At 51.8% G+C, this 25,283-nt stretch overlaps 40 non-coding genes across 40 annotated transcripts; 30 read left to right on the top strand and 10 right to left on the bottom strand.

The window, feature by feature from the left end:
• Nucleotides 1–610: 610 nt before the first annotated feature.
• Nucleotides 611–683, top strand: Trnam-cau (transfer RNA methionine (anticodon CAU)). The gene has a single exon. It is a non-coding gene; the product is annotated as a tRNA-Met (tRNA).
• Nucleotides 684–1,515: 832 nt separating this feature from the next.
• On the top strand, nt 1,516–1,588 carry Trnak-uuu (transfer RNA lysine (anticodon UUU)). The gene has a single exon. It is a non-coding gene; the product is annotated as a tRNA-Lys (tRNA).
• Nucleotides 1,589–1,728: 140 nt separating this feature from the next.
• Nucleotides 1,729–1,810, top strand: Trnas-aga (transfer RNA serine (anticodon AGA)). Its single transcript has one exon. It is a non-coding gene; the product is annotated as a tRNA-Ser (tRNA).
• A 265-nt stretch (nt 1,811–2,075) lies between these two features.
• Trnag-ucc (transfer RNA glycine (anticodon UCC)) lies at nt 2,076–2,147 on the bottom strand. Its single transcript has one exon. It is a non-coding gene; the product is annotated as a tRNA-Gly (tRNA).
• A 974-nt stretch (nt 2,148–3,121) lies between these two features.
• Nucleotides 3,122–3,194, top strand: Trnam-cau (transfer RNA methionine (anticodon CAU)). Its single transcript has one exon. It is a non-coding gene; the product is annotated as a tRNA-Met (tRNA).
• Nucleotides 3,195–4,026: 832 nt separating this feature from the next.
• On the top strand, nt 4,027–4,099 carry Trnak-uuu (transfer RNA lysine (anticodon UUU)). Its single transcript has one exon. It is a non-coding gene; the product is annotated as a tRNA-Lys (tRNA).
• Nucleotides 4,100–4,239: 140 nt separating this feature from the next.
• Nucleotides 4,240–4,321, top strand: Trnas-aga (transfer RNA serine (anticodon AGA)). The gene has a single exon. It is a non-coding gene; the product is annotated as a tRNA-Ser (tRNA).
• A 265-nt stretch (nt 4,322–4,586) lies between these two features.
• Trnag-ucc (transfer RNA glycine (anticodon UCC)) lies at nt 4,587–4,658 on the bottom strand. Its single transcript has one exon. It is a non-coding gene; the product is annotated as a tRNA-Gly (tRNA).
• Nucleotides 4,659–5,632: 974 nt separating this feature from the next.
• On the top strand, nt 5,633–5,705 carry Trnam-cau (transfer RNA methionine (anticodon CAU)). The gene has a single exon. It is a non-coding gene; the product is annotated as a tRNA-Met (tRNA).
• An 832-nt stretch (nt 5,706–6,537) lies between these two features.
• Trnak-uuu (transfer RNA lysine (anticodon UUU)) lies at nt 6,538–6,610 on the top strand. Its single transcript has one exon. It is a non-coding gene; the product is annotated as a tRNA-Lys (tRNA).
• Nucleotides 6,611–6,750: 140 nt separating this feature from the next.
• Nucleotides 6,751–6,832, top strand: Trnas-aga (transfer RNA serine (anticodon AGA)). The gene has a single exon. It is a non-coding gene; the product is annotated as a tRNA-Ser (tRNA).
• A 265-nt stretch (nt 6,833–7,097) lies between these two features.
• Nucleotides 7,098–7,169, bottom strand: Trnag-ucc (transfer RNA glycine (anticodon UCC)). Its single transcript has one exon. It is a non-coding gene; the product is annotated as a tRNA-Gly (tRNA).
• A 974-nt stretch (nt 7,170–8,143) lies between these two features.
• Nucleotides 8,144–8,216, top strand: Trnam-cau (transfer RNA methionine (anticodon CAU)). Its single transcript has one exon. It is a non-coding gene; the product is annotated as a tRNA-Met (tRNA).
• An 831-nt stretch (nt 8,217–9,047) lies between these two features.
• On the top strand, nt 9,048–9,120 carry Trnak-uuu (transfer RNA lysine (anticodon UUU)). The gene has a single exon. It is a non-coding gene; the product is annotated as a tRNA-Lys (tRNA).
• Nucleotides 9,121–9,260: 140 nt separating this feature from the next.
• Trnas-aga (transfer RNA serine (anticodon AGA)) lies at nt 9,261–9,342 on the top strand. The gene has a single exon. It is a non-coding gene; the product is annotated as a tRNA-Ser (tRNA).
• A 265-nt stretch (nt 9,343–9,607) lies between these two features.
• Nucleotides 9,608–9,679, bottom strand: Trnag-ucc (transfer RNA glycine (anticodon UCC)). The gene has a single exon. It is a non-coding gene; the product is annotated as a tRNA-Gly (tRNA).
• Nucleotides 9,680–10,653: 974 nt separating this feature from the next.
• Nucleotides 10,654–10,726, top strand: Trnam-cau (transfer RNA methionine (anticodon CAU)). The gene has a single exon. It is a non-coding gene; the product is annotated as a tRNA-Met (tRNA).
• Nucleotides 10,727–11,558: 832 nt separating this feature from the next.
• On the top strand, nt 11,559–11,631 carry Trnak-uuu (transfer RNA lysine (anticodon UUU)). Its single transcript has one exon. It is a non-coding gene; the product is annotated as a tRNA-Lys (tRNA).
• A 140-nt stretch (nt 11,632–11,771) lies between these two features.
• Trnas-aga (transfer RNA serine (anticodon AGA)) lies at nt 11,772–11,853 on the top strand. Its single transcript has one exon. It is a non-coding gene; the product is annotated as a tRNA-Ser (tRNA).
• Nucleotides 11,854–12,118: 265 nt separating this feature from the next.
• On the bottom strand, nt 12,119–12,190 carry Trnag-ucc (transfer RNA glycine (anticodon UCC)). The gene has a single exon. It is a non-coding gene; the product is annotated as a tRNA-Gly (tRNA).
• Nucleotides 12,191–13,164: 974 nt separating this feature from the next.
• On the top strand, nt 13,165–13,237 carry Trnam-cau (transfer RNA methionine (anticodon CAU)). Its single transcript has one exon. It is a non-coding gene; the product is annotated as a tRNA-Met (tRNA).
• An 831-nt stretch (nt 13,238–14,068) lies between these two features.
• On the top strand, nt 14,069–14,141 carry Trnak-uuu (transfer RNA lysine (anticodon UUU)). Its single transcript has one exon. It is a non-coding gene; the product is annotated as a tRNA-Lys (tRNA).
• Nucleotides 14,142–14,281: 140 nt separating this feature from the next.
• Nucleotides 14,282–14,363, top strand: Trnas-aga (transfer RNA serine (anticodon AGA)). The gene has a single exon. It is a non-coding gene; the product is annotated as a tRNA-Ser (tRNA).
• Nucleotides 14,364–14,628: 265 nt separating this feature from the next.
• Nucleotides 14,629–14,700, bottom strand: Trnag-ucc (transfer RNA glycine (anticodon UCC)). Its single transcript has one exon. It is a non-coding gene; the product is annotated as a tRNA-Gly (tRNA).
• Nucleotides 14,701–15,674: 974 nt separating this feature from the next.
• Trnam-cau (transfer RNA methionine (anticodon CAU)) lies at nt 15,675–15,747 on the top strand. The gene has a single exon. It is a non-coding gene; the product is annotated as a tRNA-Met (tRNA).
• Nucleotides 15,748–16,578: 831 nt separating this feature from the next.
• Trnak-uuu (transfer RNA lysine (anticodon UUU)) lies at nt 16,579–16,651 on the top strand. Its single transcript has one exon. It is a non-coding gene; the product is annotated as a tRNA-Lys (tRNA).
• A 140-nt stretch (nt 16,652–16,791) lies between these two features.
• Trnas-aga (transfer RNA serine (anticodon AGA)) lies at nt 16,792–16,873 on the top strand. Its single transcript has one exon. It is a non-coding gene; the product is annotated as a tRNA-Ser (tRNA).
• A 265-nt stretch (nt 16,874–17,138) lies between these two features.
• On the bottom strand, nt 17,139–17,210 carry Trnag-ucc (transfer RNA glycine (anticodon UCC)). The gene has a single exon. It is a non-coding gene; the product is annotated as a tRNA-Gly (tRNA).
• A 974-nt stretch (nt 17,211–18,184) lies between these two features.
• Nucleotides 18,185–18,257, top strand: Trnam-cau (transfer RNA methionine (anticodon CAU)). Its single transcript has one exon. It is a non-coding gene; the product is annotated as a tRNA-Met (tRNA).
• Nucleotides 18,258–19,088: 831 nt separating this feature from the next.
• Nucleotides 19,089–19,161, top strand: Trnak-uuu (transfer RNA lysine (anticodon UUU)). Its single transcript has one exon. It is a non-coding gene; the product is annotated as a tRNA-Lys (tRNA).
• Nucleotides 19,162–19,301: 140 nt separating this feature from the next.
• On the top strand, nt 19,302–19,383 carry Trnas-aga (transfer RNA serine (anticodon AGA)). Its single transcript has one exon. It is a non-coding gene; the product is annotated as a tRNA-Ser (tRNA).
• A 265-nt stretch (nt 19,384–19,648) lies between these two features.
• Trnag-ucc (transfer RNA glycine (anticodon UCC)) lies at nt 19,649–19,720 on the bottom strand. The gene has a single exon. It is a non-coding gene; the product is annotated as a tRNA-Gly (tRNA).
• Nucleotides 19,721–20,694: 974 nt separating this feature from the next.
• On the top strand, nt 20,695–20,767 carry Trnam-cau (transfer RNA methionine (anticodon CAU)). Its single transcript has one exon. It is a non-coding gene; the product is annotated as a tRNA-Met (tRNA).
• An 831-nt stretch (nt 20,768–21,598) lies between these two features.
• On the top strand, nt 21,599–21,671 carry Trnak-uuu (transfer RNA lysine (anticodon UUU)). The gene has a single exon. It is a non-coding gene; the product is annotated as a tRNA-Lys (tRNA).
• A 140-nt stretch (nt 21,672–21,811) lies between these two features.
• On the top strand, nt 21,812–21,893 carry Trnas-aga (transfer RNA serine (anticodon AGA)). The gene has a single exon. It is a non-coding gene; the product is annotated as a tRNA-Ser (tRNA).
• A 265-nt stretch (nt 21,894–22,158) lies between these two features.
• Trnag-ucc (transfer RNA glycine (anticodon UCC)) lies at nt 22,159–22,230 on the bottom strand. Its single transcript has one exon. It is a non-coding gene; the product is annotated as a tRNA-Gly (tRNA).
• Nucleotides 22,231–23,204: 974 nt separating this feature from the next.
• Trnam-cau (transfer RNA methionine (anticodon CAU)) lies at nt 23,205–23,277 on the top strand. The gene has a single exon. It is a non-coding gene; the product is annotated as a tRNA-Met (tRNA).
• An 831-nt stretch (nt 23,278–24,108) lies between these two features.
• Nucleotides 24,109–24,181, top strand: Trnak-uuu (transfer RNA lysine (anticodon UUU)). Its single transcript has one exon. It is a non-coding gene; the product is annotated as a tRNA-Lys (tRNA).
• A 140-nt stretch (nt 24,182–24,321) lies between these two features.
• Trnas-aga (transfer RNA serine (anticodon AGA)) lies at nt 24,322–24,403 on the top strand. The gene has a single exon. It is a non-coding gene; the product is annotated as a tRNA-Ser (tRNA).
• Nucleotides 24,404–24,668: 265 nt separating this feature from the next.
• Nucleotides 24,669–24,740, bottom strand: Trnag-ucc (transfer RNA glycine (anticodon UCC)). Its single transcript has one exon. It is a non-coding gene; the product is annotated as a tRNA-Gly (tRNA).
• Between the last annotated feature and the right edge of the window lie 543 nt (nt 24,741–25,283).

Raw genomic sequence — 25,283 nt, 5'->3', positions numbered from 1 at the left:
TAAGCAGCGCGTAAGTCTCATAATCTTAAGGTTTGCCGGCACGATAACTCAGCGTGTTCGGTCTGACAGTTATCTGCCCTCTGTAATAAAAGACTGAGTCAACGATGAACTTGAACGGGCGTCATCGGACGTCCGCCCCCAACAAATGCAACGAACGAAATGAGAAGAAAAAAAAAGTGGTAGAATGCTCGCTTAGCACGCGGGCGGCCCGGGTTCGATTCCCGGCCGATGTATCGTTCTGCTGTTATCGCTATAATGCTGCCGCACCGATTCCTCGCTTGAGCTCCGTCAGCCTCAGGAATGTATAGCAGGATTCGCTGTGAGAAGAACCAAACACGCAGCACGCAAGAGACCGTACTTGGACGGTCGCGTGCTATTTCTGAGCTGTAACGTCGGCCTGGCCCAACAGGCCGCTGTGTTCAGGCGCCGCAAGGGCGATGGACTGTAACCTCAGGCAGTGCTGCGTTCCGTTGAAAAAGCTGCGGCAGCAGTTTAATCTAGCAAGTCGGGAAAGCACGTGTAGCAACACAACAGATTCTTCAGAGCGCGCAAACTCTCTATCTCTAATATGCGAGACTTACCAAGTTTCCTGGAACGTTGCTCGCAACGTGCCTCGGTAGCGCAGTAGGTAGCGCGTAAGTCTCATAATCTTAAGGTCGTGAGTTCGATCCTCACCCGGGGCATTTAATTTGCTGTACATCACGGCTGAATTAACGGTGTTGCTGTTGCTAGGGAACGAACTTAATTGTCATTCGTTATCCACAAGGAGTCTACGCTCAGCGTCAAAATGTTTATTTCCAATTATGACAACGTACAACTTTGATCTTTCTCTTAACCTGTTATGAGTAAAATAACGAATAGTCAATTTCGAGCTGTGCGCAAATATGCTGGCAAACAGAGAACAGCAGTGAGTCCAGGTTCAGCACGAAATACGAGAGGAAACGGAGTGAACCTCACGTCATAGCGCAAATCCGGTGTGGTCTAGTGGCGCCGGCACGGTAGCTCAGCGCGCTCGGTCAGAGGGTTAGCTGCCCTCTGTAATTAAAAAAAAACTGAGTTAATGGATCAACAACGAACTGGAACGGGTGTCTTTCGACGTCCTCCCAGAGCAGATACAACGAACGAAAACGAACAAAATGAGATTTAAAAAAAAAAAAAAAAGTGGCTAGGATACCTGGCTTTCACCCAGGAGGCCCGGGTTCGATTCCCGGTACCGGAACGGAAGTTTTTACGCACCCAACGCTCCATGTTTTGGCCTTCCAACGTTCGTTTTTCGCCCTCCTTGCGGAGCTTCAACCGAATGTAATCGGGGAAAACAGGCACATGATGCAATTACTGTCAGCACCGGGGTAAAGGGAGAGGAGGCGCTGGTCACCTGTTGGGCTGCTACCAGCGTCAGTGGGAAGTCGGTGAAGTCGCCAGTTGCGCCAGAAGCCAGATATTACCGTAGTACGCCTACACACGCGTTCCAGTTATTCACGTTGCTTGCAGCCGCTCCATCCGCAAGAAGCGTGAGCCCGGATAGCTCAGTCGGTAGAGCATTAGGCTTTTAACCTAAGGGTCCAGGGTTCGAGTCCCTGTCCGGGCGAAGATTTTTAACGTTTCCGTAATGGCTCGTCTCGTAGCGATGGTAGCCCTGCCGTAATCAGTGCACGGAGTTCGTTTCCTGTCAAAATTCTGCGCAGACGGGTTTGATTTTTCACGATTCGAGGGACTCTTCAGTTACGAGCAGTCGTGGCCGAGTGGTTAAGGCGTCTGACTAGAAATCAGATTCCCTCTGGGAGCGTAGGTTCGAGTCCTACCGACTGCGTCCGTTTTTTCTTTTTTTGTTTAAGAAGAAGGAGCAGAAAATTTCGCAGTTTGCCTGTCGTTTTGGTACCTCGCCTCTCACAGCCGTTTATAGTGCCTGTCCTTTTGATAAGGGCGAATTCCAAGCGTCAGCTTTCGCGTCAGCCGAGCAAAGTCGGGACAAGTCGGGACATACTACAGGATGGTCTGCGTGGAGTAACGACGACAAAAACGTTAATTTAACAGCACGCGGCTCACATACTATATACGAAAAAACTAGCGTTACTTGCGGTGGCCGGGAATCGAACCCGGATCAACTGCTTGGAAGGCAACTATGCTCACCATTACACCACCACCGCACAGCCGCTCCTCGCGACGCCGCGCTGTGTCGGCTTCCCGCCCGCCAGCAGCGGCCCACGGTGATAGTAGCTGTAGGCGCTTTACGAGCTAGGAGGGTGCATCCACACGCATTCGGGTAGCGCCTCCACGCACGCTGCGTCTTTGGGCGAGACTAGTCGCCGCAGCCGCAAGGTTACTCACACGATAGTGATGAGTGGTCGTTTTAAGGCAGTGTAGTGGAGGACTCCGCGTGTGTAGCACTTTTTTCGGTTTCATCCGACGTCGCTGGGTGGCAATCCCACTTTCCCTGCAGAAAACTGCTCGGGAAGCACGGGCAGCTTGTCGAGCATCGGTGGTTCAGTGGCATGTGCCTCAGTAGTGCAGTAAGCAGCGCGTAAGTCTCATAATCTTAAGGTTTGCCGGCACGATAACTCAGCGTGTTCGGTCTGACAGTTATCTGCCCTCTGTAATAAAAGACTGAGTCAACGATGAACTTGAACGGGCGTCATCGGACGTCCGCCCCCAACAAATGCAACGAACGAAATGAGAAGAAAAAAAAAGTGGTAGAATGCTCGCTTAGCACGCGGGCGGCCCGGGTTCGATTCCCGGCCGATGTATCGTTCTGCTGTTATCGCTATAATGCTGCCGCACCGATTCCTCGCTTGAGCTCCGTCAGCCTCAGGAATGTATAGCAGGATTCGCTGTGAGAAGAACCAAACACGCAGCACGCAAGAGACCGTACTTGGACGGTCGCGTGCTATTTCTGAGCTGTAACGTCGGCCTGGCCCAACAGGCCGCTGTGTTCAGGCGCCGCAAGGGCGATGGACTGTAACCTCAGGCAGTGCTGCGTTCCGTTGAAAAAGCTGCGGCAGCAGTTTAATCTAGCAAGTCGGGAAAGCACGTGTAGCAACACAACAGATTCTTCAGAGCGCGCAAACTCTCTATCTCTAATATGCGAGACTTACCAAGTTTCCTGGAACGTTGCTCGCAACGTGCCTCGGTAGCGCAGTAGGTAGCGCGTAAGTCTCATAATCTTAAGGTCGTGAGTTCGATCCTCACCCGGGGCATTTAATTTGCTGTACATCACGGCTGAATTAACGGTGTTGCTGTTGCTAGGGAACGAACTTAATTGTCATTCGTTATCCACAAGGAGTCTACGCTCAGCGTCAAAATTTTTATTTCCAATTATGACAACGTACAACTTTGATCTTTCTCTTAACCTGTTATGAGTAAAATAACGAATAGTCAATTTCGAGCTGTGCGCAAATATGCTGGCAAACAGAGAACAGCAGTGAGTCCAGGTTCAGCACGAAATACGAGAGGAAACGGAGTGAACCTCACGTCATAGCGCAAATCCGGTGTGGTCTAGTGGCGCCGGCACGGTAGCTCAGCGCGCTCGGTCAGAGGGTTAGCTGCCCTCTGTAATTAAAAAAAAACTGAGTTAATGGATCAACAACGAACTGGAACGGGTGTCTTTCGACGTCCTCCCAGAGCAGATACAACGAACGAAAACGAACAAAATGAGATTTAAAAAAAAAAAAAAAAGTGGCTAGGATACCTGGCTTTCACCCAGGAGGCCCGGGTTCGATTCCCGGTACCGGAACGGAAGTTTTTACGCACCCAACGCTCCATGTTTTGGCCTTCCAACGTTCGTTTTTCGCCCTCCTTGCGGAGCTTCAACCGAATGTAATCGGGGAAAACAGGCACATGATGCAATTACTGTCAGCACCGGGGTAAAGGGAGAGGAGGCGCTGGTCAGCTGTTGGGCTGCTACCAGCGTCAGTGGGAAGTCGGTGAAGTCGCCAGTTGCGCCAGAAGCCAGATATTACCGTAGTACGCCTACACACGCGTTCCAGTTATTCACGTTGCTTGCAGCCGCTCCATCCGCAAGAAGCGTGAGCCCGGATAGCTCAGTCGGTAGAGCATTAGGCTTTTAACCTAAGGGTCCAGGGTTCGAGTCCCTGTCCGGGCGAAGATTTTTAACGTTTCCGTAATGGCTCGTCTCGTAGCGATGGTAGCCCTGCCGTAATCAGTGCACGGAGTTCGTTTCCTGTCAAAATTCTGCGCAGACGGGTTTGATTTTTCACGATTCGAGGGACTCTTCAGTTACGAGCAGTCGTGGCCGAGTGGTTAAGGCGTCTGACTAGAAATCAGATTCCCTCTGGGAGCGTAGGTTCGAGTCCTACCGACTGCGTCCGTTTTTTCTTTTTTTGTTTAAGAAGAAGGAGCAGAAAATTTCGCAGTTTGCCTGTCGTTTTGGTACCTCGCCTCTCACAGCCGTTTATAGTGCCTGTCCTTTTGATAAGGGCGAATTCCAAGCGTCAGCTTTCGCGTCAGCCGAGCAAAGTCGGGACAAGTCGGGACATACTACAGGATGGTCTGCGTGGAGTAACGACGACAAAAACGTTAATTTAACAGCACGCGGCTCACATACTATATACGAAAAAACTAGCGTTACTTGCGGTGGCCGGGAATCGAACCCGGATCAACTGCTTGGAAGGCAACTATGCTCACCATTACACCACCACCGCACAGCCGCTCCTCGCGACGCCGCGCTGTGTCGGCTTCCCGCCCGCCAGCAGCGGCCCACGGTGATAGTAGCTGTAGGCGCTTTACGAGCTAGGAGGGTGCATCCACACGCATTCGGGTAGCGCCTCCACGCACGCTGCGTCTTTGGGCGAGACTAGTCGCCGCAGCCGCAAGGTTACTCACACGATAGTGATGAGTGGTCGTTTTAAGGCAGTGTAGTGGAGGACTCCGCGTGTGTAGCACTTTTTTCGGTTTCATCCGACGTCGCTGGGTGGCAATCCCACTTTCCCTGCAGAAAACTGCTCGGGAAGCACGGGCAGCTTGTCGAGCATCGGTGGTTCAGTGGCATGTGCCTCAGTAGTGCAGTAAGCAGCGCGTAAGTCTCATAATCTTAAGGTTTGCCGGCACGATAACTCAGCGTGTTCGGTCTGACAGTTATCTGCCCTCTGTAATAAAAGACTGAGTCAACGATGAACTTGAACGGGCGTCATCGGACGTCCGCCCCCAACAAATGCAACGAACGAAATGAGAAGAAAAAAAAAGTGGTAGAATGCTCGCTTAGCACGCGGGCGGCCCGGGTTCGATTCCCGGCCGATGTATCGTTCTGCTGTTATCGCTATAATGCTGCCGCACCGATTCCTCGCTTGAGCTCCGTCAGCCTCAGGAATGTATAGCAGGATTCGCTGTGAGAAGAACCAAACACGCAGCACGCAAGAGACCGTACTTGGACGGTCGCGTGCTATTTCTGAGCTGTAACGTCGGCCTGGCCCAACAGGCCGCTGTGTTCAGGCGCCGCAAGGGCGATGGACTGTAACCTCAGGCAGTGCTGCGTTCCGTTGAAAAAGCTGCGGCAGCAGTTTAATCTAGCAAGTCGGGAAAGCACGTGTAGCAACACAACAGATTCTTCAGAGCGCGCAAACTCTCTATCTCTAATATGCGAGACTTACCAAGTTTCCTGGAACGTTGCTCGCAACGTGCCTCGGTAGCGCAGTAGGTAGCGCGTAAGTCTCATAATCTTAAGGTCGTGAGTTCGATCCTCACCCGGGGCATTTAATTTGCTGTACATCACGGCTGAATTAACGGTGTTGCTGTTGCTAGGGAACGAACTTAATTGTCATTCGTTATCCACAAGGAGTCTACGCTCAGCGTCAAAATTTTTATTTCCAATTATGACAACGTACAACTTTGATCTTTCTCTTAACCTGTTATGAGTAAAATAACGAATAGTCAATTTCGAGCTGTGCGCAAATATGCTGGCAAACAGAGAACAGCAGTGAGTCCAGGTTCAGCACGAAATACGAGAGGAAACGGAGTGAACCTCACGTCATAGCGCAAATCCGGTGTGGTCTAGTGGCGCCGGCACGGTAGCTCAGCGCGCTCGGTCAGAGGGTTAGCTGCCCTCTGTAATTAAAAAAAAACTGAGTTAATGGATCAACAACGAACTGGAACGGGTGTCTTTCGACGTCCTCCCAGAGCAGATACAACGAACGAAAACGAACAAAATGAGATTTAAAAAAAAAAAAAAAAGTGGCTAGGATACCTGGCTTTCACCCAGGAGGCCCGGGTTCGATTCCCGGTACCGGAACGGAAGTTTTTACGCACCCAACGCTCCATGTTTTGGCCTTCCAACGTTCGTTTTTCGCCCTCCTTGCGGAGCTTCAACCGAATGTAATCGGGGAAAACAGGCACATGATGCAATTACTGTCAGCACCGGGGTAAAGGGAGAGGAGGCGCTGGTCAGCTGTTGGGCTGCTACCAGCGTCAGTGGGAAGTCGGTGAAGTCGCCAGTTGCGCCAGAAGCCAGATATTACCGTAGTACGCCTACACACGCGTTCCAGTTATTCACGTTGCTTGCAGCCGCTCCATCCGCAAGAAGCGTGAGCCCGGATAGCTCAGTCGGTAGAGCATTAGGCTTTTAACCTAAGGGTCCAGGGTTCGAGTCCCTGTCCGGGCGAAGATTTTTAACGTTTCCGTAATGGCTCGTCTCGTAGCGATGGTAGCCCTGCCGTAATCAGTGCACGGAGTTCGTTTCCTGTCAAAATTCTGCGCAGACGGGTTTGATTTTTCACGATTCGAGGGACTCTTCAGTTACGAGCAGTCGTGGCCGAGTGGTTAAGGCGTCTGACTAGAAATCAGATTCCCTCTGGGAGCGTAGGTTCGAGTCCTACCGACTGCGTCCGTTTTTTCTTTTTTTGTTTAAGAAGAAGGAGCAGAAAATTTCGCAGTTTGCCTGTCGTTTTGGTACCTCGCCTCTCACAGCCGTTTATAGTGCCTGTCCTTTTGATAAGGGCGAATTCCAAGCGTCAGCTTTCGCGTCAGCCGAGCAAAGTCGGGACAAGTCGGGACATACTACAGGATGGTCTGCGTGGAGTAACGACGACAAAAACGTTAATTTAACAGCACGCGGCTCACATACTATATACGAAAAAACTAGCGTTACTTGCGGTGGCCGGGAATCGAACCCGGATCAACTGCTTGGAAGGCAACTATGCTCACCATTACACCACCACCGCACAGCCGCTCCTCGCGACGCCGCGCTGTGTCGGCTTCCCGCCCGCCAGCAGCGGCCCACGGTGATAGTAGCTGTAGGCGCTTTACGAGCTAGGAGGGTGCATCCACACGCATTCGGGTAGCGCCTCCACGCACGCTGCGTCTTTGGGCGAGACTAGTCGCCGCAGCCGCAAGGTTACTCACACGATAGTGATGAGTGGTCGTTTTAAGGCAGTGTAGTGGAGGACTCCGCGTGTGTAGCACTTTTTTCGGTTTCATCCGACGTCGCTGGGTGGCAATCCCACTTTCCCTGCAGAAAACTGCTCGGGAAGCACGGGCAGCTTGTCGAGCATCGGTGGTTCAGTGGCATGTGCCTCAGTAGTGCAGTAAGCAGCGCGTAAGTCTCATAATCTTAAGGTTTGCCGGCACGATAACTCAGCGTGTTCGGTCTGACAGTTATCTGCCCTCTGTAATAAAAGACTGAGTCAACGATGAACTTGAACGGGCGTCATCGGACGTCCGCCCCCAACAAATGCAACGAACGAAATGAGAAGAAAAAAAAAGTGGTAGAATGCTCGCTTAGCACGCGGGCGGCCCGGGTTCGATTCCCGGCCGATGTATCGTTCTGCTGTTATCGCTATAATGCTGCCGCACCGATTCCTCGCTTGAGCTCCGTCAGCCTCAGGAATGTATAGCAGGATTCGCTGTGAGAAGAACCAAACACGCAGCACGCAAGAGACCGTACTTGGACGGTCGCGTGCTATTTCTGAGCTGTAACGTCGGCCTGGCCCAACAGGCCGCTGTGTTCAGGCGCCGCAAGGGCGATGGACTGTAACCTCAGGCAGTGCTGCGTTCCGTTGAAAAAGCTGCGGCAGCAGTTTAATCTAGCAAGTCGGGAAAGCACGTGTAGCAACACAACAGATTCTTCAGAGCGCGCAAACTCTCTATCTCTAATATGCGAGACTTACCAAGTTTCCTGGAACGTTGCTCGCAACGTGCCTCGGTAGCGCAGTAGGTAGCGCGTAAGTCTCATAATCTTAAGGTCGTGAGTTCGATCCTCACCCGGGGCATTTAATTTGCTGTACATCACGGCTGAATTAACGGTGTTGCTGTTGCTAGGGAACGAACTTAATTGTCATTCGTTATCCACAAGGAGTCTACGCTCAGCGTCAAAATGTTTATTTCCAATTATGACAACGTACAACTTTGATCTTTCTCTTAACCTGTTATGAGTAAAATAACGAATAGTCAATTTCGAGCTGTGCGCAAATATGCTGGCAAACAGAGAACAGCAGTGAGTCCAGGTTCAGCACGAAATACGAGAGGAAACGGAGTGAACCTCACGTCATAGCGCAAATCCGGTGTGGTCTAGTGGCGCCGGCACGGTAGCTCAGCGCGCTCGGTCAGAGGGTTAGCTGCCCTCTGTAATTAAAAAAAAACTGAGTTAATGGATCAACAACGAACTGGAACGGGTGTCTTTCGACGTCCTCCCAGAGCAGATACAACGAACGAAAACGAACAAAATGAGATTTAAAAAAAAAAAAAAAGTGGCTAGGATACCTGGCTTTCACCCAGGAGGCCCGGGTTCGATTCCCGGTACCGGAACGGAAGTTTTTACGCACCCAACGCTCCATGTTTTGGCCTTCCAACGTTCGTTTTTCGCCCTCCTTGCGGAGCTTCAACCGAATGTAATCGGGGAAAACAGGCACATGATGCAATTACTGTCAGCACCGGGGTAAAGGGAGAGGAGGCGCTGGTCAGCTGTTGGGCTGCTACCAGCGTCAGTGGGAAGTCGGTGAAGTCGCCAGTTGCGCCAGAAGCCAGATATTACCGTAGTACGCCTACACACGCGTTCCAGTTATTCACGTTGCTTGCAGCCGCTCCATCCGCAAGAAGCGTGAGCCCGGATAGCTCAGTCGGTAGAGCATTAGGCTTTTAACCTAAGGGTCCAGGGTTCGAGTCCCTGTCCGGGCGAAGATTTTTAACGTTTCCGTAATGGCTCGTCTCGTAGCGATGGTAGCCCTGCCGTAATCAGTGCACGGAGTTCGTTTCCTGTCAAAATTCTGCGCAGACGGGTTTGATTTTTCACGATTCGAGGGACTCTTCAGTTACGAGCAGTCGTGGCCGAGTGGTTAAGGCGTCTGACTAGAAATCAGATTCCCTCTGGGAGCGTAGGTTCGAGTCCTACCGACTGCGTCCGTTTTTTCTTTTTTTGTTTAAGAAGAAGGAGCAGAAAATTTCGCAGTTTGCCTGTCGTTTTGGTACCTCGCCTCTCACAGCCGTTTATAGTGCCTGTCCTTTTGATAAGGGCGAATTCCAAGCGTCAGCTTTCGCGTCAGCCGAGCAAAGTCGGGACAAGTCGGGACATACTACAGGATGGTCTGCGTGGAGTAACGACGACAAAAACGTTAATTTAACAGCACGCGGCTCACATACTATATACGAAAAAACTAGCGTTACTTGCGGTGGCCGGGAATCGAACCCGGATCAACTGCTTGGAAGGCAACTATGCTCACCATTACACCACCACCGCACAGCCGCTCCTCGCGACGCCGCGCTGTGTCGGCTTCCCGCCCGCCAGCAGCGGCCCACGGTGATAGTAGCTGTAGGCGCTTTACGAGCTAGGAGGGTGCATCCACACGCATTCGGGTAGCGCCTCCACGCACGCTGCGTCTTTGGGCGAGACTAGTCGCCGCAGCCGCAAGGTTACTCACACGATAGTGATGAGTGGTCGTTTTAAGGCAGTGTAGTGGAGGACTCCGCGTGTGTAGCACTTTTTTCGGTTTCATCCGACGTCGCTGGGTGGCAATCCCACTTTCCCTGCAGAAAACTGCTCGGGAAGCACGGGCAGCTTGTCGAGCATCGGTGGTTCAGTGGCATGTGCCTCAGTAGTGCAGTAAGCAGCGCGTAAGTCTCATAATCTTAAGGTTTGCCGGCACGATAACTCAGCGTGTTCGGTCTGACAGTTATCTGCCCTCTGTAATAAAAGACTGAGTCAACGATGAACTTGAACGGGCGTCATCGGACGTCCGCCCCCAACAAATGCAACGAACGAAATGAGAAGAAAAAAAAAGTGGTAGAATGCTCGCTTAGCACGCGGGCGGCCCGGGTTCGATTCCCGGCCGATGTATCGTTCTGCTGTTATCGCTATAATGCTGCCGCACCGATTCCTCGCTTGAGCTCCGTCAGCCTCAGGAATGTATAGCAGGATTCGCTGTGAGAAGAACCAAACACGCAGCACGCAAGAGACCGTACTTGGACGGTCGCGTGCTATTTCTGAGCTGTAACGTCGGCCTGGCCCAACAGGCCGCTGTGTTCAGGCGCCGCAAGGGCGATGGACTGTAACCTCAGGCAGTGCTGCGTTCCGTTGAAAAAGCTGCGGCAGCAGTTTAATCTAGCAAGTCGGGAAAGCACGTGTAGCAACACAACAGATTCTTCAGAGCGCGCAAACTCTCTATCTCTAATATGCGAGACTTACCAAGTTTCCTGGAACGTTGCTCGCAACGTGCCTCGGTAGCGCAGTAGGTAGCGCGTAAGTCTCATAATCTTAAGGTCGTGAGTTCGATCCTCACCCGGGGCATTTAATTTGCTGTACATCACGGCTGAATTAACGGTGTTGCTGTTGCTAGGGAACGAACTTAATTGTCATTCGTTATCCACAAGGAGTCTACGCTCAGCGTCAAAATTTTTATTTCCAATTATGACAACGTACAACTTTGATCTTTCTCTTAACCTGTTATGAGTAAAATAACGAATAGTCAATTTCGAGCTGTGCGCAAATATGCTGGCAAACAGAGAACAGCAGTGAGTCCAGGTTCAGCACGAAATACGAGAGGAAACGGAGTGAACCTCACGTCATAGCGCAAATCCGGTGTGGTCTAGTGGCGCCGGCACGGTAGCTCAGCGCGCTCGGTCAGAGGGTTAGCTGCCCTCTGTAATTAAAAAAAAACTGAGTTAATGGATCAACAACGAACTGGAACGGGTGTCTTTCGACGTCCTCCCAGAGCAGATACAACGAACGAAAACGAACAAAATGAGATTTAAAAAAAAAAAAAAAAGTGGCTAGGATACCTGGCTTTCACCCAGGAGGCCCGGGTTCGATTCCCGGTACCGGAACGGAAGTTTTTACGCACCCAACGCTCCATGTTTTGGCCTTCCAACGTTCGTTTTTCGCCCTCCTTGCGGAGCTTCAACCGAATGTAATCGGGGAAAACAGGCACATGATGCAATTACTGTCAGCACCGGGGTAAAGGGAGAGGAGGCGCTGGTCAGCTGTTGGGCTGCTACCAGCGTCAGTGGGAAGTCGGTGAAGTCGCCAGTTGCGCCAGAAGCCAGATATTACCGTAGTACGCCTACACACGCGTTCCAGTTATTCACGTTGCTTGCAGCCGCTCCATCCGCAAGAAGCGTGAGCCCGGATAGCTCAGTCGGTAGAGCATTAGGCTTTTAACCTAAGGGTCCAGGGTTCGAGTCCCTGTCCGGGCGAAGATTTTTAACGTTTCCGTGATGGCTCGTCTCGTAGCGATGGTAGCCCTGCCGTAATCAGTGCACGGAGTTCGTTTCCTGTCAAAATTCTGCGCAGACGGGTTTGATTTTTCACGATTCGAGGGACTCTTCAGTTACGAGCAGTCGTGGCCGAGTGGTTAAGGCGTCTGACTAGAAATCAGATTCCCTCTGGGAGCGTAGGTTCGAGTCCTACCGACTGCGTCCGTTTTTTCTTTTTTTGTTTAAGAAGAAGGAGCAGAAAATTTCGCAGTTTGCCTGTCGTTTTGGTACCTCGCCTCTCACAGCCGTTTATAGTGCCTGTCCTTTTGATAAGGGCGAATTCCAAGCGTCAGCTTTCGCGTCAGCCGAGCAAAGTCGGGACAAGTCGGGACATACTACAGGATGGTCTGCGTGGAGTAACGACGACAAAAACGTTAATTTAACAGCACGCGGCTCACATACTATATACGAAAAAACTAGCGTTACTTGCGGTGGCCGGGAATCGAACCCGGATCAACTGCTTGGAAGGCAACTATGCTCACCATTACACCACCACCGCACAGCCGCTCCTCGCGACGCCGCGCTGTGTCGGCTTCCCGCCCGCCAGCAGCGGCCCACGGTGATAGTAGCTGTAGGCGCTTTACGAGCTAGGAGGGTGCATCCACACGCATTCGGGTAGCGCCTCCACGCACGCTGCGTCTTTGGGCGAGACTAGTCGCCGCAGCCGCAAGGTTACTCACACGATAGTGATGAGTGGTCGTTTTAAGGCAGTGTAGTGGAGGACTCCGCGTGTGTAGCACTTTTTTCGGTTTCATCCGACGTCGCTGGGTGGCAATCCCACTTTCCCTGCAGAAAACTGCTCGGGAAGCACGGGCAGCTTGTCGAGCATCGGTGGTTCAGTGGCATGTGCCTCAGTAGTGCAGTAAGCAGCGCGTAAGTCTCATAATCTTAAGGTTTGCCGGCACGATAACTCAGCGTGTTCGGTCTGACAGTTATCTGCCCTCTGTAATAAAAGACTGAGTCAACGATGAACTTGAACGGGCGTCATCGGACGTCCGCCCCCAACAAATGCAACGAACGAAATGAGAAGAAAAAAAAAGTGGTAGAATGCTCGCTTAGCACGCGGGCGGCCCGGGTTCGATTCCCGGCCGATGTATCGTTCTGCTGTTATCGCTATAATGCTGCCGCACCGATTCCTCGCTTGAGCTCCGTCAGCCTCAGGAATGTATAGCAGGATTCGCTGTGAGAAGAACCAAACACGCAGCACGCAAGAGACCGTACTTGGACGGTCGCGTGCTATTTCTGAGCTGTAACGTCGGCCTGGCCCAACAGGCCGCTGTGTTCAGGCGCCGCAAGGGCGATGGACTGTAACCTCAGGCAGTGCTGCGTTCCGTTGAAAAAGCTGCGGCAGCAGTTTAATCTAGCAAGTCGGGAAAGCACGTGTAGCAACACAACAGATTCTTCAGAGCGCGCAAACTCTCTATCTCTAATATGCGAGACTTACCAAGTTTCCTGGAACGTTGCTCGCAACGTGCCTCGGTAGCGCAGTAGGTAGCGCGTAAGTCTCATAATCTTAAGGTCGTGAGTTCGATCCTCACCCGGGGCATTTAATTTGCTGTACATCACGGCTGAATTAACGGTGTTGCTGTTGCTAGGGAACGAACTTAATTGTCATTCGTTATCCACAAGGAGTCTACGCTCAGCGTCAAAATGTTTATTTCCAATTATGACAACGTACAACTTTGATCTTTCTCTTAACCTGTTATGAGTAAAATAACGAATAGTCAATTTCGAGCTGTGCGCAAATATGCTGGCAAACAGAGAACAGCAGTGAGTCCAGGTTCAGCACGAAATACGAGAGGAAACGGAGTGAACCTCACGTCATAGCGCAAATCCGGTGTGGTCTAGTGGCGCCGGCACGGTAGCTCAGCGCGCTCGGTCAGAGGGTTAGCTGCCCTCTGTAATTAAAAAAAAACTGAGTTAATGGATCAACAACGAACTGGAACGGGTGTCTTTCGACGTCCTCCCAGAGCAGATACAACGAACGAAAACGAACAAAATGAGATTTAAAAAAAAAAAAAAAGTGGCTAGGATACCTGGCTTTCACCCAGGAGGCCCGGGTTCGATTCCCGGTACCGGAACGGAAGTTTTTACGCACCCAACGCTCCATGTTTTGGCCTTCCAACGTTCGTTTTTCGCCCTCCTTGCGGAGCTTCAACCGAATGTAATCGGGGAAAACAGGCACATGATGCAATTACTGTCAGCACCGGGGTAAAGGGAGAGGAGGCGCTGGTCAGCTGTTGGGCTGCTACCAGCGTCAGTGGGAAGTCGGTGAAGTCGCCAGTTGCGCCAGAAGCCAGATATTACCGTAGTACGCCTACACACGCGTTCCAGTTATTCACGTTGCTTGCAGCCGCTCCATCCGCAAGAAGCGTGAGCCCGGATAGCTCAGTCGGTAGAGCATTAGGCTTTTAACCTAAGGGTCCAGGGTTCGAGTCCCTGTCCGGGCGAAGATTTTTAACGTTTCCGTAATGGCTCGTCTCGTAGCGATGGTAGCCCTGCCGTAATCAGTGCACGGAGTTCGTTTCCTGTCAAAATTCTGCGCAGACGGGTTTGATTTTTCACGATTCGAGGGACTCTTCAGTTACGAGCAGTCGTGGCCGAGTGGTTAAGGCGTCTGACTAGAAATCAGATTCCCTCTGGGAGCGTAGCTTCGAGTCCTACCGACTGCGTCCGTTTTTTCTTTTTTTGTTTAAGAAGAAGGAGCAGAAAATTTCGCAGTTTGCCTGTCGTTTTGGTACCTCGCCTCTCACAGCCGTTTATAGTGCCTGTCCTTTTGATAAGGGCGAATTCCAAGCGTCAGCTTTCGCGTCAGCCGAGCAAAGTCGGGACAAGTCGGGACATACTACAGGATGGTCTGCGTGGAGTAACGACGACAAAAACGTTAATTTAACAGCACGCGGCTCACATACTATATACGAAAAAACTAGCGTTACTTGCGGTGGCCGGGAATCGAACCCGGATCAACTGCTTGGAAGGCAACTATGCTCACCATTACACCACCACCGCACAGCCGCTCCTCGCGACGCCGCGCTGTGTCGGCTTCCCGCCCGCCAGCAGCGGCCCACGGTGATAGTAGCTGTAGGCGCTTTACGAGCTAGGAGGGTGCATCCACACGCATTCGGGTAGCGCCTCCACGCACGCTGCGTCTTTGGGCGAGACTAGTCGCCGCAGCCGCAAGGTTACTCACACGATAGTGATGAGTGGTCGTTTTAAGGCAGTGTAGTGGAGGACTCCGCGTGTGTAGCACTTTTTTCGGTTTCATCCGACGTCGCTGGGTGGCAATCCCACTTTCCCTGCAGAAAACTGCTCGGGAAGCACGGGCAGCTTGTCGAGCATCGGTGGTTCAGTGGCATGTGCCTCAGTAGTGCAGTAAGCAGCGCGTAAGTCTCATAATCTTAAGGTTTGCCGGCACGATAACTCAGCGTGTTCGGTCTGACAGTTATCTGCCCTCTGTAATAAAAGACTGAGTCAACGATGAACTTGAACGGGCGTCATCGGACGTCCGCCCCCAACAAATGCAACGAACGAAATGAGAAGAAAAAAAAAGTGGTAGAATGCTCGCTTAGCACGCGGGCGGCCCGGGTTCGATTCCCGGCCGATGTATCGTTCTGCTGTTATCGCTATAATGCTGCCGCACCGATTCCTCGCTTGAGCTCCGTCAGCCTCAGGAATGTATAGCAGGATTCGCTGTGAGAAGAACCAAACACGCAGCACGCAAGAGACCGTACTTGGACGGTCGCGTGCTATTTCTGAGCTGTAACGTCGGCCTGGCCCAACAGGCCGCTGTGTTCAGGCGCCGCAAGGGCGATGGACTGTAACCTCAGGCAGTGCTGCGTTCCGTTGAAAAAGCTGCGGCAGCAGTTTAATCTAGCAAGTCGGGAAAGCACGTGTAGCAACACAACAGATTCTTCAGAGCGCGCAAACTCTCTATCTCTAATATGCGAGACTTACCAAGTTTCCTGGAACGTTGCTCGCAACGTGCCTCGGTAGCGCAGTAGGTAGCGCGTAAGTCTCATAATCTTAAGGTCGTGAGTTCGATCCTCACCCGGGGCATTTAATTTGCTGTACATCACGGCTGAATTAACGGTGTTGCTGTTGCTAGGGAACGAACTTAATTGTCATTCGTTATCCACAAGGAGTCTACGCTCAGCGTCAAAATGTTTATTTCCAATTATGACAACGTACAACTTTGATCTTTCTCTTAACCTGTTATGAGTAAAATAACGAATAGTCAATTTCGAGCTGTGCGCAAATATGCTGGCAAACAGAGAACAGCAGTGAGTCCAGGTTCAGCACGAAATACGAGAGGAAACGGAGTGAACCTCACGTCATAGCGCAAATCCGGTGTGGTCTAGTGGCGCCGGCACGGTAGCTCAGCGCGCTCGGTCAGAGGGTTAGCTGCCCTCTGTAATTAAAAAAAAACTGAGTTAATGGATCAACAACGAACTGGAACGGGTGTCTTTCGACGTCCTCCCAGAGCAGATACAACGAACGAAAACGAACAAAATGAGATTTAAAAAAAAAAAAAAAGTGGCTAGGATACCTGGCTTTCACCCAGGAGGCCCGGGTTCGATTCCCGGTACCGGAACGGAAGTTTTTACGCACCCAACGCTCCATGTTTTGGCCTTCCAACGTTCGTTTTTCGCCCTCCTTGCGGAGCTTCAACCGAATGTAATCGGGGAAAACAGGCACATGATGCAATTACTGTCAGCACCGGGGTAAAGGGAGAGGAGGCGCTGGTCAGCTGTTGGGCTGCTACCAGCGTCAGTGGGAAGTCGGTGAAGTCGCCAGTTGCGCCAGAAGCCAGATATTACCGTAGTACGCCTACACACGCGTTCCAGTTATTCACGTTGCTTGCAGCCGCTCCATCCGCAAGAAGCGTGAGCCCGGATAGCTCAGTCGGTAGAGCATTAGGCTTTTAACCTAAGGGTCCAGGGTTCGAGTCCCTGTCCGGGCGAAGATTTTTAACGTTTCCGTAATGGCTCGTCTCGTAGCGATGGTAGCCCTGCCGTAATCAGTGCACGGAGTTCGTTTCCTGTCAAAATTCTGCGCAGACGGGTTTGATTTTTCACGATTCGAGGGACTCTTCAGTTACGAGCAGTCGTGGCCGAGTGGTTAAGGCGTCTGACTAGAAATCAGATTCCCTCTGGGAGCGTAGCTTCGAGTCCTACCGACTGCGTCCGTTTTTTCTTTTTTTGTTTAAGAAGAAGGAGCAGAAAATTTCGCAGTTTGCCTGTCGTTTTGGTACCTCGCCTCTCACAGCCGTTTATAGTGCCTGTCCTTTTGATAAGGGCGAATTCCAAGCGTCAGCTTTCGCGTCAGCCGAGCAAAGTCGGGACAAGTCGGGACATACTACAGGATGGTCTGCGTGGAGTAACGACGACAAAAACGTTAATTTAACAGCACGCGGCTCACATACTATATACGAAAAAACTAGCGTTACTTGCGGTGGCCGGGAATCGAACCCGGATCAACTGCTTGGAAGGCAACTATGCTCACCATTACACCACCACCGCACAGCCGCTCCTCGCGACGCCGCGCTGTGTCGGCTTCCCGCCCGCCAGCAGCGGCCCACGGTGATAGTAGCTGTAGGCGCTTTACGAGCTAGGAGGGTGCATCCACACGCATTCGGGTAGCGCCTCCACGCACGCTGCGTCTTTGGGCGAGACTAGTCGCCGCAGCCGCAAGGTTACTCACACGATAGTGATGAGTGGTCGTTTTAAGGCAGTGTAGTGGAGGACTCCGCGTGTGTAGCACTTTTTTCGGTTTCATCCGACGTCGCTGGGTGGCAATCCCACTTTCCCTGCAGAAAACTGCTCGGGAAGCACGGGCAGCTTGTCGAGCATCGGTGGTTCAGTGGCATGTGCCTCAGTAGTGCAGTAAGCAGCGCGTAAGTCTCATAATCTTAAGGTTTGCCGGCACGATAACTCAGCGTGTTCGGTCTGACAGTTATCTGCCCTCTGTAATAAAAGACTGAGTCAACGATGAACTTGAACGGGCGTCATCGGACGTCCGCCCCCAACAAATGCAACGAACGAAATGAGAAGAAAAAAAAAGTGGTAGAATGCTCGCTTAGCACGCGGGCGGCCCGGGTTCGATTCCCGGCCGATGTATCGTTCTGCTGTTATCGCTATAATGCTGCCGCACCGATTCCTCGCTTGAGCTCCGTCAGCCTCAGGAATGTATAGCAGGATTCGCTGTGAGAAGAACCAAACACGCAGCACGCAAGAGACCGTACTTGGACGGTCGCGTGCTATTTCTGAGCTGTAACGTCGGCCTGGCCCAACAGGCCGCTGTGTTCAGGCGCCGCAAGGGCGATGGACTGTAACCTCAGGCAGTGCTGCGTTCCGTTGAAAAAGCTGCGGCAGCAGTTTAATCTAGCAAGTCGGGAAAGCACGTGTAGCAACACAACAGATTCTTCAGAGCGCGCAAACTCTCTATCTCTAATATGCGAGACTTACCAAGTTTCCTGGAACGTTGCTCGCAACGTGCCTCGGTAGCGCAGTAGGTAGCGCGTAAGTCTCATAATCTTAAGGTCGTGAGTTCGATCCTCACCCGGGGCATTTAATTTGCTGTACATCACGGCTGAATTAACGGTGTTGCTGTTGCTAGGGAACGAACTTAATTGTCATTCGTTATCCACAAGGAGTCTACGCTCAGCGTCAAAATGTTTATTTCCAATTATGACAACGTACAACTTTGATCTTTCTCTTAACCTGTTATGAGTAAAATAACGAATAGTCAATTTCGAGCTGTGCGCAAATATGCTGGCAAACAGAGAACAGCAGTGAGTCCAGGTTCAGCACGAAATACGAGAGGAAACGGAGTGAACCTCACGTCATAGCGCAAATCCGGTGTGGTCTAGTGGCGCCGGCACGGTAGCTCAGCGCGCTCGGTCAGAGGGTTAGCTGCCCTCTGTAATTAAAAAAAAACTGAGTTAATGGATCAACAACGAACTGGAACGGGTGTCTTTCGACGTCCTCCCAGAGCAGATACAACGAACGAAAACGAACAAAATGAGATTTAAAAAAAAAAAAAAAGTGGCTAGGATACCTGGCTTTCACCCAGGAGGCCCGGGTTCGATTCCCGGTACCGGAACGGAAGTTTTTACGCACCCAACGCTCCATGTTTTGGCCTTCCAACGTTCGTTTTTCGCCCTCCTTGCGGAGCTTCAACCGAATGTAATCGGGGAAAACAGGCACATGATGCAATTACTGTCAGCACCGGGGTAAAGGGAGAGGAGGCGCTGGTCAGCTGTTGGGCTGCTACCAGCGTCAGTGGGAAGTCGGTGAAGTCGCCAGTTGCGCCAGAAGCCAGATATTACCGTAGTACGCCTACACACGCGTTCCAGTTATTCACGTTGCTTGCAGCCGCTCCATCCGCAAGAAGCGTGAGCCCGGATAGCTCAGTCGGTAGAGCATTAGGCTTTTAACCTAAGGGTCCAGGGTTCGAGTCCCTGTCCGGGCGAAGATTTTTAACGTTTCCGTAATGGCTCGTCTCGTAGCGATGGTAGCCCTGCCGTAATCAGTGCACGGAGTTCGTTTCCTGTCAAAATTCTGCGCAGACGGGTTTGATTTTTCACGATTCGAGGGACTCTTCAGTTACGAGCAGTCGTGGCCGAGTGGTTAAGGCGTCTGACTAGAAATCAGATTCCCTCTGGGAGCGTAGCTTCGAGTCCTACCGACTGCGTCCGTTTTTTCTTTTTTTGTTTAAGAAGAAGGAGCAGAAAATTTCGCAGTTTGCCTGTCGTTTTGGTACCTCGCCTCTCACAGCCGTTTATAGTGCCTGTCCTTTTGATAAGGGCGAATTCCAAGCGTCAGCTTTCGCGTCAGCCGAGCAAAGTCGGGACAAGTCGGGACATACTACAGGATGGTCTGCGTGGAGTAACGACGACAAAAACGTTAATTTAACAGCACGCGGCTCACATACTATATACGAAAAAACTAGCGTTACTTGCGGTGGCCGGGAATCGAACCCGGATCAACTGCTTGGAAGGCAACTATGCTCACCATTACACCACCACCGCACAGCCGCTCCTCGCGACGCCGCGCTGTGTCGGCTTCCCGCCCGCCAGCAGCGGCCCACGGTGATAGTAGCTGTAGGCGCTTTACGAGCTAGGAGGGTGCATCCACACGCATTCGGGTAGCGCCTCCACGCACGCTGCGTCTTTGGGCGAGACTAGTCGCCGCAGCCGCAAGGTTACTCACACGATAGTGATGAGTGGTCGTTTTAAGGCAGTGTAGTGGAGGACTCCGCGTGTGTAGCACTTTTTTCGGTTTCATCCGACGTCGCTGGGTGGCAATCCCACTTTCCCTGCAGAAAACTGCTCGGGAAGCACGGGCAGCTTGTCGAGCATCGGTGGTTCAGTGGCATGTGCCTCAGTAGTGCAGTAAGCAGCGCGTAAGTCTCATAATCTTAAGGTTTGCCGGCACGATAACTCAGCGTGTTCGGTCTGACAGTTATCTGCCCTCTGTAATAAAAGACTGAGTCAACGATGAACTTGAACGGGCGTCATCGGACGTCCGCCCCCAACAAATGCAACGAACGAAATGAGAAGAAAAAAAAAGTGGTAGAATGCTCGCTTAGCACGCGGGCGGCCCGGGTTCGATTCCCGGCCGATGTATCGTTCTGCTGTTATCGCTATAATGCTGCCGCACCGATTCCTCGCTTGAGCTCCGTCAGCCTCAGGAATGTATAGCAGGATTCGCTGTGAGAAGAACCAAACACGCAGCACGCAAGAGACCGTACTTGGACGGTCGCGTGCTATTTCTGAGCTGTAACGTCGGCCTGGCCCAACAGGCCGCTGTGTTCAGGCGCCGCAAGGGCGATGGACTGTAACCTCAGGCAGTGCTGCGTTCCGTTGAAAAAGCTGCGGCAGCAGTTTAATCTAGCAAGTCGGGAAAGCACGTGTAGCAACACAACAGATTCTTCAGAGCGCGCAAACTCTCTATCTCTAATATGCGAGACTTACCAAGTTTCCTGGAACGTTGCTCGCAACGTGCCTCGGTAGCGCAGTAGGTAGCGCGTAAGTCTCATAATCTTAAGGTCGTGAGTTCGATCCTCACCCGGGGCATTTAATTTGCTGTACATCACGGCTGAATTAACGGTGTTGCTGTTGCTAGGGAACGAACTTAATTGTCATTCGTTATCCACAAGGAGTCTACGCTCAGCGTCAAAATGTTTATTTCCAATTATGACAACGTACAACTTTGATCTTTCTCTTAACCTGTTATGAGTAAAATAACGAATAGTCAATTTCGAGCTGTGCGCAAATATGCTGGCAAACAGAGAACAGCAGTGAGTCCAGGTTCAGCACGAAATACGAGAGGAAACGGAGTGAACCTCACGTCATAGCGCAAATCCGGTGTGGTCTAGTGGCGCCGGCACGGTAGCTCAGCGCGCTCGGTCAGAGGGTTAGCTGCCCTCTGTAATTAAAAAAAAACTGAGTTAATGGATCAACAACGAACTGGAACGGGTGTCTTTCGACGTCCTCCCAGAGCAGATACAACGAACGAAAACGAACAAAATGAGATTTAAAAAAAAAAAAAAAGTGGCTAGGATACCTGGCTTTCACCCAGGAGGCCCGGGTTCGATTCCCGGTACCGGAACGGAAGTTTTTACGCACCCAACGCTCCATGTTTTGGCCTTCCAACGTTCGTTTTTCGCCCTCCTTGCGGAGCTTCAACCGAATGTAATCGGGGAAAACAGGCACATGATGCAATTACTGTCAGCACCGGGGTAAAGGGAGAGGAGGCGCTGGTCAGCTGTTGGGCTGCTACCAGCGTCAGTGGGAAGTCGGTGAAGTCGCCAGTTGCGCCAGAAGCCAGATATTACCGTAGTACGCCTACACACGCGTTCCAGTTATTCACGTTGCTTGCAGCCGCTCCATCCGCAAGAAGCGTGAGCCCGGATAGCTCAGTCGGTAGAGCATTAGGCTTTTAACCTAAGGGTCCAGGGTTCGAGTCCCTGTCCGGGCGAAGATTTTTAACGTTTCCGTAATGGCTCGTCTCGTAGCGATGGTAGCCCTGCCGTAATCAGTGCACGGAGTTCGTTTCCTGTCAAAATTCTGCGCAGACGGGTTTGATTTTTCACGATTCGAGGGACTCTTCAGTTACGAGCAGTCGTGGCCGAGTGGTTAAGGCGTCTGACTAGAAATCAGATTCCCTCTGGGAGCGTAGGTTCGAGTCCTACCGACTGCGTCCGTTTTTTCTTTTTTTGTTTAAGAAGAAGGAGCAGAAAATTTCGCAGTTTGCCTGTCGTTTTGGTACCTCGCCTCTCACAGCCGTTTATAGTGCCTGTCCTTTTGATAAGGGCGAATTCCAAGCGTCAGCTTTCGCGTCAGCCGAGCAAAGTCGGGACAAGTCGGGACATACTACAGGATGGTCTGCGTGGAGTAACGACGACAAAAACGTTAATTTAACAGCACGCGGCTCACATACTATATACGAAAAAACTAGCGTTACTTGCGGTGGCCGGGAATCGAACCCGGATCAACTGCTTGGAAGGCAACTATGCTCACCATTACACCACCACCGCACAGCCGCTCCTCGCGACGCCGCGCTGTGTCGGCTTCCCGCCCGCCAGCAGCGGCCCACGGTGATAGTAGCTGTAGGCGCTTTACGAGCTAGGAGGGTGCATCCACACGCATTCGGGTAGCGCCTCCACGCACGCTGCGTCTTTGGGCGAGACTAGTCGCCGCAGCCGCAAGGTTACTCACACGATAGTGATGAGTGGTCGTTTTAAGGCAGTGTAGTGGAGGACTCCGCGTGTGTAGCACTTTTTTCGGTTTCATCCGACGTCGCTGGGTGGCAATCCCACTTTCCCTGCAGAAAACTGCTCGGGAAGCACGGGCAGCTTGTCGAGCATCGGTGGTTCAGTGGCATGTGCCTCAGTAGTGCAGTAAGCAGCGCGTAAGTCTCATAATCTTAAGGTTTGCCGGCACGATAACTCAGCGTGTTCGGTCTGACAGTTATCTGCCCTCTGTAATAAAAGACTGAGTCAACGATGAACTTGAACGGGCGTCATCGGACGTCCGCCCCCAACAAATGCAACGAACGAAATGAGAAGAAAAAAAAAGTGGTAGAATGCTCGCTTAGCACGCGGGCGGCCCGGGTTCGATTCCCGGCCGATGTATCGTTCTGCTGTTATCGCTATAATGCTGCCGCACCGATTCCTCGCTTGAGCTCCGTCAGCCTCAGGAATGTATAGCAGGATTCGCTGTGAGAAGAACCAAACACGCAGCACGCAAGAGACCGTACTTGGACGGTCGCGTGCTATTTCTGAGCTGTAACGTCGGCCTGGCCCAACAGGCCGCTGTGTTCAGGCGCCGCAAGGGCGATGGACTGTAACCTCAGGCAGTGCTGCGTTCCGTTGAAAAAGCTGCGGCAGCAGTTTAATCTAGCAAGTCGGGAAAGCACGTGTAGCAACACAACAGATTCTTCAGAGCGCGCAAACTCTCTATCTCTAATATGCGAGACTTACCAAGTTTCCTGGAACGTTGCTCGCAACGTGCCTCGGTAGCGCAGTAGGTAGCGCGTAAGTCTCATAATCTTAAGGTCGTGAGTTCGATCCTCACCCGGGGCATTTAATTTGCTGTACATCACGGCTGAATTAACGGTGTTGCTGTTGCTAGGGAACGAACTTAATTGTCATTCGTTATCCACAAGGAGTCTACGCTCAGCGTCAAAATGTTTATTTCCAATTATGACAACGTACAACTTTGATCTTTCTCTTAACCTGTTATGAGTAAAATAACGAATAGTCAATTTCGAGCTGTGCGCAAATATGCTGGCAAACAGAGAACAGCAGTGAGTCCAGGTTCAGCACGAAATACGAGAGGAAACGGAGTGAACCTCACGTCATAGCGCAAATCCGGTGTGGTCTAGTGGCGCCGGCACGGTAGCTCAGCGCGCTCGGTCAGAGGGTTAGCTGCCCTCTGTAATTAAAAAAAAACTGAGTTAATGGATCAACAACGAACTGGAACGGGTGTCTTTCGACGTCCTCCCAGAGCAGATACAACGAACGAAAACGAACAAAATGAGATTTAAAAAAAAAAAAAAAGTGGCTAGGATACCTGGCTTTCACCCAGGAGGCCCGGGTTCGATTCCCGGTACCGGAACGGAAGTTTTTACGCACCCAACGCTCCATGTTTTGGCCTTCCAACGTTCGTTTTTCGCCCTCCTTGCGGAGCTTCAACCGAATGTAATCGGGGAAAACAGGCACATGATGCAATTACTGTCAGCACCGGGGTAAAGGGAGAGGAGGCGCTGGTCAGCTGTTGGGCTGCTACCAGCGTCAGTGGGAAGTCGGTGAAGTCGCCAGTTGCGCCAGAAGCCAGATATTACCGTAGTACGCCTACACACGCGTTCCAGTTATTCACGTTGCTTGCAGCCGCTCCATCCGCAAGAAGCGTGAGCCCGGATAGCTCAGTCGGTAGAGCATTAGGCTTTTAACCTAAGGGTCCAGGGTTCGAGTCCCTGTCCGGGCGAAGATTTTTAACGTTTCCGTAATGGCTCGTCTCGTAGCGATGGTAGCCCTGCCGTAATCAGTGCACGGAGTTCGTTTCCTGTCAAAATTCTGCGCAGACGGGTTTGATTTTTCACGATTCGAGGGACTCTTCAGTTACGAGCAGTCGTGGCCGAGTGGTTAAGGCGTCTGACTAGAAATCAGATTCCCTCTGGGAGCGTAGGTTCGAGTCCTACCGACTGCGTCCGTTTTTTCTTTTTTTGTTTAAGAAGAAGGAGCAGAAAATTTCGCAGTTTGCCTGTCGTTTTGGTACCTCGCCTCTCACAGCCGTTTATAGTGCCTGTCCTTTTGATAAGGGCGAATTCCAAGCGTCAGCTTTCGCGTCAGCCGAGCAAAGTCGGGACAAGTCGGGACATACTACAGGATGGTCTGCGTGGAGTAACGACGACAAAAACGTTAATTTAACAGCACGCGGCTCACATACTATATACGAAAAAACTAGCGTTACTTGCGGTGGCCGGGAATCGAACCCGGATCAACTGCTTGGAAGGCAACTATGCTCACCATTACACCACCACCGCACAGCCGCTCCTCGCGACGCCGCGCTGTGTCGGCTTCCCGCCCGCCAGCAGCGGCCCACGGTGATAGTAGCTGTAGGCGCTTTACGAGCTAGGAGGGTGCATCCACACGCATTCGGGTAGCGCCTCCACGCACGCTGCGTCTTTGGGCGAGACTAGTCGCCGCAGCCGCAAGGTTACTCACACGATAGTGATGAGTGGTCGTTTTAAGGCAGTGTAGTGGAGGACTCCGCGTGTGTAGCACTTTTTTCGGTTTCATCCGACGTCGCTGGGTGGCAATCCCACTTTCCCTGCAGAAAACTGCTCGGGAAGCACGGGCAGCTTGTCGAGCATCGGTGGTTCAGTGGCATGTGCCTCAGTAGTGCAGTAAGCAGCGCGTAAGTCTCATAATCTTAAGGTTTGCCGGCACGATAACTCAGCGTGTTCGGTCTGACAGTTATCTGCCCTCTGTAATAAAAGACTGAGTCAACGATGAACTTGAACGGGCGTCATCGGACGTCCGCCCCCAACAAATGCAACGAACGAAATGAGAAGAAAAAAAAAGTG

This window comes from Schistocerca nitens, unplaced genomic scaffold, assembly GCF_023898315.1.
Source record: "Schistocerca nitens isolate TAMUIC-IGC-003100 unplaced genomic scaffold, iqSchNite1.1 HiC_scaffold_42, whole genome shotgun sequence".
NCBI classification, from domain to species: Eukaryota; Metazoa; Arthropoda; class Insecta; order Orthoptera; family Acrididae; genus Schistocerca; species Schistocerca nitens.
This window is presented reverse-complemented; position numbering and strand designations above follow the sequence as displayed.